This window comes from Adiantum capillus-veneris, chromosome 18 (assembly GCF_014529385.1).
Source record: "Adiantum capillus-veneris isolate H3 chromosome 18, ASM1452938v2, whole genome shotgun sequence".
In the NCBI taxonomy this organism is placed as follows: Eukaryota; Viridiplantae; Streptophyta; class Polypodiopsida; order Polypodiales; family Pteridaceae; genus Adiantum; species Adiantum capillus-veneris.
In genome coordinates this window covers 92,501,834-92,513,969 of record NC_140948.1, presented here as the reverse complement: position 1 = coordinate 92,513,969, position 12,136 = coordinate 92,501,834, and the positions used below count along the sequence as shown (strand labels likewise).

At 46.3% G+C, this 12,136-nt stretch overlaps 1 protein-coding gene across 3 annotated transcripts in view; it reads right to left on the bottom strand.

The window, feature by feature from the left end:
• LOC147436030 (ubiquitin-protein ligase) overlaps positions 1-12,136 on the bottom strand; it is a 125,975-nt gene that overhangs the window by 78,198 nt on the left and 35,641 nt on the right. The gene's annotated exons all lie outside the window — the stretch shown is intronic.

The window sequence follows — 12,136 nt, the reverse complement described above, 5'->3', positions numbered from 1 at the left end:
AAATAAGAACCTTTTGAATTTCAACCATTTAACTGGAGATTCCTGCCTCAGAAGAAGAGTAGACCACCATGTTCGAGCATTTCCCTTAAAGTAAGATGAAGCCCTCCTAATCTTGGAGTGCTCTGAATAATGCCCTCCAGAGAAAGCTATGTCAAACTGTTGAATGAAGGCCAAAGCCCTCGGAGCATCTCGGAACCAAAAAAGGATTCAAATTGAATCGACTGTCCACCTTCTTTAAATTTTTTTTGTTTTCTTGCCCTTGTCTTCGAGGAATCCATATTGGTTGGCTCTGTAGAAGTGCTTCTTTTCAAGAGTACTTGTCCATGTCTTTCTGAGAGTACAAGTTCCACTTTTCTGCACTTGTCTGTCTTTTCGGCTTTTGTAACAAACTGCTGACATGTCAAAGCCCTGAAGAATGGAGCCAACTTGCAGATGCTGGCCGAGGGACCTAAACCCTAAGAAGAACAAGTAACAGAAGAAGAAGTCCCACCAACTTATGGGGACCCCGTCCGATGGGGCCCCAGTGACATAAATAAACTAAAGTAAAGCAAGATCCACACGCAAAAACTGATGACGTGGCAGATTTTTGAAAATTGCGCCGGCATGATGATGTGGCAAGACTGTACGGATTTCCACGTTTTGCGTTGGCTGATGATGTGGCAGCTGTACGGATTTCCATAAATTACGCTGGCAACTTTTTGGCATTGCTTTTGGACCAGAAGCTTTTAAGTTTTGAAGGCTTTTCATGTAGACTGCTTTTGGGGCCTAGGGCCTTTAAATATGAGGCCATGGGCTCATTCTCTGGCATGCTTCTTGGAGAAGGTGCAGAGTCTGGAGTACCGGCTTGTACTGAGTTGATGCAATATAAAGAAATACCGAAAGGGGCGCCAAGGTTTGGGGCCAATACTCTCTCGGGTGGAATTCCACCACTCCGTGTCGCGTGTCGTCTCTCTCTCTCTCTCTCTCAGTTCAGTTGTTATTGAAGTGCTAAAAGTCTGTTCTTTTCTATTGACACGTGGTGCCCGTCTTGTGACAGCTTTCCTCCCTACCTAAGAGGAGAAGCAATGGCCACACACCATCTCGAGTAAATCTTATCAATCCGGTAATTCTTCAGGTGTTTTGCCAATCTCGGCTCCCTCGAGTACTTAATCAATCTCTTCACACATATGTCAATCGACAGTTGACGTTTGTACTCCTTTCTGGCAAACTTGTCCGAAAAAATTTGCCCAAATCTTCATTCTTTCCTTCGGTTCCCGCGCCGGATTTTCAACTTTTCTTTGCCTTCCCACTGAGAGGTGCCATCTTTGTCAAATTCTTCGCGAGAACCCATGTGTAATCTGGGATTCTTTATGGCTTTATGCGCTGTAACTTGTAAGACAGAGCAATGAAGACGGGAGCGCGCCCAATGCGCGATGTATGAAGGGTGGGAGTGGCTAATAAGTCTGGGGTCGAGACACGAAGATTCTTTCCCAAAACCTGTGTGTGTTGCAAAAAGGATCGGATCTCCGTAGAAGAAGAATCTTTCTGTGCTCTGATACCATTGTAACAAACTTGGACACTCCAAGTCAAGATTCTACCGCGATACAGCAGAGATTCACTTCAAAACAGTTCACACTTCACAATTAAGTAGACACGGCCAAGCGAAGTTCCGTGCCTAGAGATATTGGCCCCAAAGTTTTGCGCCCCTTTCGGTACTTCCTTTTGTATTAATCTGTGTTCAAAGTACAAGAGAGTGGGTAGGTGCTCACTCTTAGACTATGCGTCCAGATGCTCGGAGAAGTGGGGCCCTGCCCACTTATTTATTGATACAAGGGATGCCCAAAAGCAGAACCCCAAAAGCATTAAACTTAAAAGCTTCTCTTTCAAAAGCAACTGAGCCAAAAGCTGCCATAAAAAAAACAGCCAGCATAAATCCAGGAAATCCGTACACAGTGCCACGTCAACAGTTCCGTGTTTTGAGCCACAAAATTCAGAAGTCCGTACGGCAATCCGTACAACCTGCCACGTCAGCCCTGTCGGTGCTTTTTACGCAAATTGCTGCCACATCAGCAGTGTGCTTATCCAGGGTCTACTGCCACGTCACCCTTGGCCATAAAAAGCAGTTACATGAAAATCTTTCAAACTCAAAAGCAACTGCCTCAAAAGTTGATGTAAAAAGCTGCTAGCGCAAATTACAGAAATCCATACATTGCCTCGTCAGTACCTGTCAACACGAATCTGGGCGTCTGTACAGTTGCCACGCTAGCATGTCAGCGTAAAATGCGGGATTCCGTACGGCTCTGCCACATCAATAGGCCAACGTAAAATCCTTCTACTGCTTCTGCTTCTTCTGTTGCTGCTACTTCTGTTGCTTTTGCTTCTTCTAGGGTTTAGGCCCCTTGGCCGGGATCTGCAAGTTGGCTCCATTCTTCAGGGCTTGACATGTCAGCAGTTTGTGACATCCCCCCTTCTTGAAAGAAAGTAATCGTCCGCGATTACAGCATATCTGCAAAACAATTCAAGTTAGCTCAAAACTTTCCGAGGGACAATCAGTTTGCTCTTTTTTTTTTGTTAAGAAGTTGGCTTCTCCTTTCGGCTCTTTTGTTAAGGAGTTGGCTTCTCGTTTCATCCAAATCGGAACTCCGACGTAGTAAAAATAGCCATCACACCCACACCGCACTGATCTTCCACGGGTGTCTTGATGCACTAAAATTACATACCCAGGCAATCTCATCCAATTCGAAATATTCAGCGGTTGGCACATCACAATGCAACACAAATGCTCACATATGCATGTTACAAGACATAGAAACATAAAGTCGCCGATAAACACTCCTCCCGTATAACCTAACAAGGTCCGGTCCAGGAAATATTCAAGGACTCCCTCATCACTCCTCCCGCATAACCTAAAAAGGTTCGGGCCGGGAGATATAGAAGCCTTTTACAACCAAACGCCCCTCAAACCGTAGCCTGTGTCGTTTGGAGGTGATGAGAGTAGCCACTGTTTAGACTTCTTAATACTCCTCCCGCATAACCATCCAATTCCGGGCCTGGAGGAGCAACAACAATACTTTTCAAGCATTCAATACTCCCCCCGCAAATAACCACAAGAGTCCGGGCCATGAGTATGTGCAAGCATTCCTTGAAGCTTTTGGTTTGCAACCCATGTATTCTCCAACTCAGATCACTTCAATAGAGAGTATGAAGGACTCATTAAGTTATTTATACACATGTTTGAGAGTCTTTCTTGTGGATACATGCGATGATAAAACACTGCTAATCACACTAAATTATATGTGGCATGTATAGCATGCATGCAATCGAGGACGTTTGCGATTTCAAGAGGGGGGTATGTCATGAGACTGTGACAACCACTATATATATTTTCTGGTTTCTTTTCCTTTATTTTTATTTAATTTTTGGGACCCTCTTGTTGAAATCACAAATGCCCGGACATTACGTGGACAGTGTGAAACGGCCGTTGGCCCACAGTTTCAACCGCAAGGGTCAAGGCCAGGCAGCCACAAGATAGTTGGGCCGATCAACACTTGAATCTGACTAGTAAAGAAGTGGCTAGGCTCAGTTAAAGTCATTTAGGCTAGGGTAATTCGAAGGGAAATCCTATACCTGCAGCCCTAGAGCTCCCACACGTGTAGGGTCACTTTCCCTTTTTTGCAGGTTTAGGAATCTCATCTAATTCAAAGGGAAAGTGACCGTACACATGGGGGAGCTCGAGGGCTACCCATAGAAGTGATTGGCTCGCGAATTGGAGCACAAAACAGAGAATTACAGCGGCTTGTAATTTTTTTGCAGGTTTAGGGTTTTGGCCAGTTTAGATGCCTAGAGGTCCCAAGAGCTTCGGGGAAGCTAGGGAATCACCGAACAAGTGTTTTGATGCAAATTGGAGGCCAAAAATAGAGATTTCAGCGTGTTGTAATTTCTCGCCAGGTTTTGTAAAGTGCTCCAAAGTGTGTTGAAAGTCACTGTTTACTTGGGATTTTGTCCATGGAGACTTCTATTGTGGTTATGCTGCTGAAATCGGGTTAGAGTAGGGGAATTTCAGCCCGATAAAAATGGGACAGCTTGTAGAAGCTTACAGGTTTTTCTCAAGTGTAATAAGAATAAAGAAATACCGAAAGGGCCACGAGTCTTTGGGGCCAACAGGGTGTGGTGTCGTCGTCTACTTGGGAGCGCTCTAGCTGCCAAGCCATGGTTTGTTTGAAGTGTTGGAATTCTTGTCACAACTTTCTTTATGAAGTTCCTTCATGTCATAAAGTTAAACAGAGTAAAGATCGGTGAAAGCCCTACGGGCCGGTTTCAGCGAGGGACTAATTTAGCCCAAGGAGGGGGGCTCCTAGATTCTGCAATGGTGACCCATCACTATTCTCAACTCAATCTACCCTTGAAGAAAAGTGCAAGGTATAGACCCATGGTAGTCACCCACAAGACAATATAACCATCAGCTCCATCATGCATAGTATCGACCAAATACCACGACATCCCCACTAACATCGTTAGTGCCTAATAGTGGGTATAGAGCTAGGTACTAACATATGCTCCCTAGCACAACACACACCACACGCACACACACATGAGCATACATCAACGCTCAATTCAGCATACTGAGTTTCTTTCGTGACTCCGGAGACTCGGCCATAATGAAGCCTAGCACTAAAAGAAGCATTAAATCAGAAAAATTAGCACAAAATGAGGTAGTTGATAGGGCATACGTACCACAAAAGATAGAAATATATACAATGCACGAGGGAAAAACCTCCTAGTGAGGGAAAAAATGCCCCGGCGGTCCTAAGTGTGTTCATACACATCACTACCCATGTATATGGTAACAACCACTACTTGAAAGCATTATACATGAGACTCAGATAGGTTTTGTCAAGGAGCGCAATATCCTTGACAACATCTTTACCTTCTGGGAGACGTCGACCCTCGCACATCTCCGAGAAGAGGATCTTGTGATACTCCTCCTTGACTTTGGAAAGGCTTACAATAGAGTTAACTGTGATTTCTTGGAGGGCACTCTACACATGATGGGTTTCTCAGATGCTTGGATCATAGGGGTATCAGCCCTCTACAAATGTACGCACGGTCAGGTGGTCTTGGTAGGGGGAAGAGGGGAATGCTTCATGCTCACGCATTTGGTTAGATAGGGTTGCCCTCTTGCCCCCTTCCGCTTTCTCTTCTATGTTGAGGCAATAAGCAGATTTTTGAATTCATAGGAGGTTGGTTTGCATGGTTTAGAGCTCCCTATTAGGGGAGATGAGTTGCTTGACGCTGGGTTTGCTGACGACTCAGGCATGTACTTGGAGGACCATGAGGCCAATTTGCACACGAGAGCAGGCTCTTGAGGTGTTTTGTTGTGCACCAGGGGCACCGATCAACTGGAGAAAGATTGTGGCTTTTTGGGCTGGCAATGCTCCTACGCTTGATTGGTCGCCGGGTGAGGGCTTCAGGTGGATTCCCCCAGGGACTTCTATACGATATTTGGGCTCTCAGGTAGGGCAAGATTTGTCTCCCGAGCAACAGACTGCCCCCCTCCTCCTATCCATTAGGAGGGATCTCTAACATTGGAGCTCTGCACGACTCTCTTTGGCTGGTAAGAGTGGTAGTGGAAAACCAAGTGCTTTTGGCTACTATGTGGTACATCACGTCTTGTTGGATCTTCTCAAGTTCTTGTATCAGCTAGTTGAAGAGGTTCATTGGAATTTTTCGTGGTCAAGGCACGACACCCAGTCAGCCAGGGCCAAGATGTCTTGGCAGGTCATCACCTTACCATGTTCTCAGGGAGGGCTAGGGATCATTGACCCAGCACCGCAAAGCGTAGCCCTCCTTGGGAAGTTGGTGATTAAAAGACTTCTTCCAGGAGAGAAGCCCTGGGAGGAGTTGTTGCTACATTGGATTCGTGCTCGAGTCCCTCATACGGGTGGCCCTTGGAGCCCGTCCATCAGGTGGATTTTTACAGAGATGCGCCAGGTCGGCTTGAGCAAGAGTTGGGAGGACCGATTTGCCGCGAGTTTGCTTAGGTACCGGAAGCAACTGAGGAGTGGCTTGGAGCAGCACCAGCCCACTTGCATGGAGGAGCGCTTGAGACAGTCTCTTGTTTGGAGCCCCATGGTTAGCACACAAAGAGGCCACTTGGTTGGCAGCAGGCCTCATATTTGTTGGGGTCCCATGGCAAAGGGTTCAGCCTGCATGTTCGGTGACTTGCTACAGTTTTCAGGCCTTGGACGTTTAGAGCATCCTGTTACGAGGCATGCCGGGGGTGCAGAGCATGTATCAGTGTCACAAACTGGTGGCGTGGCATGGTGACACAGCAGATACACACACTCTCTCTGGCAGGCAGTCCCGGAAAAGGCGGCAGAAATGCTGACGTGGCAGTACGGCAGGTTCCGGATTTTGCCCCAAAAAATCCGGTGACAGTTGCTAACGTGGCAGAGCGTACAGAACCCGCTTTTTGCGCTGACTATACGGAAAAGGCAGGGATGAGCTCTACGCAAATTTTGGCAGCTTTTAGGCTTTGCTTTATTTTTCAAAACCTATTTTTAAAATATGGCAGCTTTTGGGGCTCTGCTTTTAGCATTCCTTGTAAACTTATAAATAAGTGGGCAAGGCTTCCACTCTCGGCAAAGCATCTGGACGCAGAGTCTGAAAGTGAGAACCCTCCACTCTCTTGTACTTTGAACACGGATTAATACAAAAGAAATACCGAAAGGGGCGCCAGTCTTTGGGGCCAATATCTCTAGGCACAGAACTCCGCCGGACCGTCTCAAATCAATTGTGGACTGTGAACTGTTTTGAAGTGAATCTCTGTTGTGTCGCGGTAGAATATTGACTTGGAGTGTCGAAGTTTGTTACAATGGTATCAGAGCACAGAAAGATTCTTCTTATACGGAGGATCCGATCCTTTTTGTAGCGCACACAGCCTTTGGAAAAGAATCTTCGTGTCCCGACCCCGGACTTATTAGCCACTCCCACCCTTCATACATCGCGCATCGGGCGCACTCCCATCTTCATCGCTCTGTCTTACACGGCATAAAGCCATTAAAAATCCCAGATTACACATGGGTTTTGGTGAAGAATCTGACAGAGATGACACCTCTCAGTGGGAAGGCAAAGAAAAGCTGAACATCCGGCGCGGGAACTGAAGAAAAGAATGAAGATTTGGGTAAATTTTTTTTCGGACAAGTTTGCCAGAAAAGGAGTACAAACGTCAACTGCAGATTGGCATATGTGTGAAAAGATTGATTAAGTACTCCAAGGACCCGAGATTGGTGATACACCTAAAGAATTATCCGATTGATAAAGATTTACTCGAGATAACGTGTGGCCATTGCTTCTCTTCTCAGGTAGGGAGTAAAGCCGAAAAAACTGACGAGCGCAGAAAAGCAGAACCTGTCCTTGCAGAAAGACATGAACAAGCGAAGCAAAAAGCAAAGCTTCGGAAAGGGCAAGAAAAAGGCAAAGAAGCCTAGATTTCGCCCAGTTTCTGACAGTTCTACCGAGGACTCATTCTCAGATACTTCGGACTCCGATGATCACATGCTTTATGCAAAGAAGACACATTTTTATAAAGCCAACGAATATGACTTCTTGGAAGATAAAAGCAAGAAAGTCAAAGAATTTAACAAAGGTGGACAATCGATTTGAATCCTTTTCTGGGTTCCGTGATGCTCGAACATGGTGGTCCACTTTTCTACTGAGAAACGGGGTCTTGCCATACACTCGGCAATCTGACTTACCCCACTGATGAGATCTTGACTCAAAGAACTCAACAGACTTCTAATAATGAAAGTAGAAAGATAAAGAGTTCCCAGAACAAAGAAAAGCAAGATACACGTCCCCGACAGACGCTTACTATTGGCGGTTCATTAGAAAGTTTGCAGAGGTTGCTTCCCCTTTGCATATTTTGACACAGAAAGGAGTCCCTTTCTCGTGGATACCCCCCAGAGGTGACTGCCTTTCAGACATTGAAAGAGAAATTGACTAGAGGACCAGTTTTAACTTTGCCAGATTTGCAGAAGTCATTTGAAGTATATTGTGATGCTTGTGGTCGTAGTCTAGGTGCGGTCTTAATGCAAGAAGGCCATGTCATCGCCTACGAGAGCCGATTGTTCTCATCGCCAGAATTGACAGCACAGATTTATGAGAAAGAGCTTTTGGCAGTTATCCATGCTCTTACTCAGTGGCGACATTACCTACTCAAGAGCTGATTTTACGGTCTTCACAGATCACCAGAGTTTACGCTACTTGTCACAGAAGCAGCTATCGGAAAAGCAGATACGGTGGGCAAACATCTTGTCATAGTTTCACTTCCAAATTGTCCATGTGCAAGGACAGAAGAACTTGGTGGCAGATGCTTTGTCCCGGAAGCCGTTGGTTCTGGCTATTTCCACGGTACATCATAGGAGCTTCGAGGATATTATCGATCAATATACCACATATACAGATATTTTCACTCGGATACGGAATGGGGAGGTAGTAGCGGGATATTCCATTCGGGATGGCTACTTGATGAAGAAAACGATGTTGTGCATTACACCGCCGTTGAGGCAAAAGGTTTTAACCGCATGCCACTGTCCACCATTTACAGGTCACCGCGGTATTGCTACCGCCTTGATAGGTGTGGAGAGATACTTCTCTTGGCCGAGACTCAAGAAGGACGTGGACGATTTTGTAAGCAGTTGTTGGGTATGCCAGAAGGTCAAGTTTGACAGGCATAAAGCATAGGATTGTTACAGAGTTTACCCATACCCACCCGCCCCTGGGAAAGTATTGCAATGGATTTCATTTTTTATCTCCCGAGAACACAGAGTGGGCACGATGGTATTTGGACTGTTATTGACAGATTTAGCAAGCAAGCTCATTTCATTCTAGTGAAGAAGAAAGTCAAGCCGGATCACTTAGCGAGACTGTTTATTGCCCAGATATTCAGATTACATGGCATGCCTGAGACAATTGTCTTCGACAGAGACCCCAGATTCACAAGTTTGTTTTGGAAGGCTATTTGGGAGAACATAGACACACGGTTGCAGTTCTCGTCATCTTTCCACCCGCAAACAGATAGGCAATCTGAGATTGCAAATTCAATCGTACTTGATTTATTGAAGTCTTACATTTCGGATCAGAAGACTCAATGGGAAAAGTTTTTGCCTTTGGTGGAATTTGCCTACAATAACACGATTCACTTTTCGACACGGAAGGCGCCATTTGAGATTATTGAAGGTGCTCCGAAGGTTCGACCCTTCCTTAGCACGAAAGATAAGATTTTTGAAGCCGACCAGTTCACGAGGGACTTGGACTTGGTCCGGGAGGCTTTAGAGAAATCTCGAGAAAGACACAAAAAGGTAGCAGATCGACATCGTCGTGACTTGAAATTAAAGGAGAACGATTGGGTGCTCTTACGTTTTGAGAAGGCACGCCTGAGAAAGAAAAAGGGGAAGGAGCGGCTTTTTCCAAAGCTTAGCATGAGATACTATGGACCTTTTCAGATTTCCGAAAAGATAAATGATGTCTCCTTTCGACTGAAGCTGCCCGATACTTGGAGGATTCACAATGTTTTTCATGTGAGTCTCTTGAAGCCTTTTAAAGGCGATGTGCCCGATGATGGGGAGCCTAATGAGCAACCCGAAGTGGAGGAAAACGAGGAGATACTCGTTCCATAACAAATTTTGGCACATAAAGAAAGAAAGGTAAAAGGTAAAATGATAAGGCGGTTCTTGGTTAAATTCAAGAACTATCCCGCAGTGGATGCGAAGTGGATGGAGCAGGAGGACCTCGAAGATACTGCTCAGATTGTGAACCTTTACCTTTAGGCATTTGGTTTAGCATAGTCTATTCCAAATTGAACCCCGAACTCAGCTGGGCGGAATTGGGTGCAGCGGGTATGCACAAGAGGGGAGTCGCTCCACTCCTTTGTCAATAGATTGCCCCGATATTTTATACCAAAGTCACTGATGTCTCTTTTGAGTTTCAGGGATACTATGGGCTAGCAATATTCTGTTGTATGACTTTATGAACCGGAATTCCCGATAATATGATACTGATTTGTTCTTGACTTGTTTAAGTGCAGGAACTGATAGACGAAATGACTGCAGCATTTCGGTCTGAAAGATCTCGATAGACGTGATTACAATAAGGATTAGTTAATCGGGCATCTATGAGGTCCTGAGTGGATCTAGATGCGATTGCTGAATATGTTGCCGATTAATCATGGTTTGAGATCCGAATGCATTTTTGAATGTGATTTGTCCTGTGATGTCAAGTGATGTCCTGTGATGTGACTGTCCATTGGTACATGTGCTAGATGTGTGTCCTAGTGTGTCGGTACTAACAGTCAATGTCTGCTAAGACAGTTTATGGCCTCTGTCTGTTTTGCAGGCGTAATCGAGGGCGATTACAATGCTTTCGAGAGGGGGGTATGTCATAAATTGGTGACTTGGCATGGTGACACAGCAGATGCACACACTCTCTCTGACAGGCAAGAAAAGGCGATAGAAATGCTGACGTGGCAGTACGGCACGTTCCGGATTTTTCGCCAAAAAATCCACTGACTGTTGCTGACGTGGCAGAGCGTACGGAACCCGCTTTTTGCGCTCATTGTACGGAAAAGGCAGGGCTGAGCTCTATGCAAATTTTTGGCAGCTTTTGGGCTTTGCTTTATTTTTAAGAACCTATTTTTAAAATATGGCAGCTTTTGGGGCTCTACTTTTGGGCATCCCTTGTAACTTATAAATAAGTGGGCAGAGCCCTCACTTCTCAAAGCATCTGGACGCAGAGTCTGAGAGTGAGAACCCTCCCACTCTCTTGTACTTTGAACACAGATTAATACAAAAGAAATACCGAAAGGGGCTCCAATCTTTGGGGCCAATATCTCTAGGCACATAACTCCGCCAGGCCATGTCGAATCAATTGTGAACTGTGAACTGTTTTGAAGTGAATCTGTGCTGTGTTGTTGTAGAATCTTGACTTGGAGTGTCCAAGTTTGTTACAGTCAAGATATTACAAAGGCTATACCAGTTGAGTGGCACACGCCTCTTGAGGTAGCAACTCCCACACGGATAGGGGCCTTCACACGCTTGGAGGTCCTCATTGCAGTTAGGGCTTGCTCGGAGACAGTGCCCTGCATGATTCAAGGGGAGGGGCGGCTTCATAGAGTCTCACTAGAGGCACCACAGGTTGCAGAGTGCTGTTTCCAGAGGATTAGAGTTGTGGGCATCTGTGGGAGGACCTGTGTCATCGATCCTGACCCAACAAAAATCGAGTCAGGACACTGGCGGCTTTGGGCTTGGGAGACTAGCCCTTTGGTACGAGTACAGTGGGGCCCAGGAGAGTGGTTCTGGCGGGATCCTTTCGCTTCAACTGATCACCCAAGGGTTCCTTTTTTGGGGCAACACATACTGACATCACAGAGAGAGGCTCGCCCTGTTGTGGCACTTCATTGGAAGGAGGAGGATCTCACAGCTGAGTTCTTGACGGGTTTTTGAGAGTGGTTGTGGGAAAGCAGGCAGCTGAAGAGAGTTACTATGTTTCAGTGGTTGGTAGCGCACAAGGCTACAGCAGTTGGGAGCTTGTTGGTACATAGCGGCTTTTCGGCAGCATGTGCATCCTGTGCCCATCCTGTGGAGAGTCAGCGACATTGTTCGTGAAAGTGCCCCATGGCATAGCAAGTTTGGCTTCGGGTTCTCCGGCAGATGCCAGCCCTCTCTACAGCCCGACAGTACACTTGGGGTGCTACAGCTTGGTCCACTCTCACGTGCTCAGCACTCCATTTTGAGTTGGCTTCCACCAGCAGGATGATAGGGATCCAAGAGGGTCGACCTACACTATAGCTTGCCACAGAGCTCATCCCTCAAGAGTGGTGCAGTGACAGAGAATGTTGTTGGGAGCTCATCTGCAGCCTGACACTCTCGTTCATTTGGCGGGATTGTTGCTTCCGCATCTTCGAGGCTCGGCCTATTCCACGGGCAGAGACTGTTCGGGACATTTGGCTAGCGCTGATTCACACACTCAAGGGTCAGTTTGAGAGACTTCAGGGCAGCTCCGACCTCATGCGTGAGCGCCGAGAGGCTTTCTTGCGACTATGGCGCCTACAGTCTTTCTTCACCATAGTTCAAGGTACGCCTAGATGGCACTACTGGCC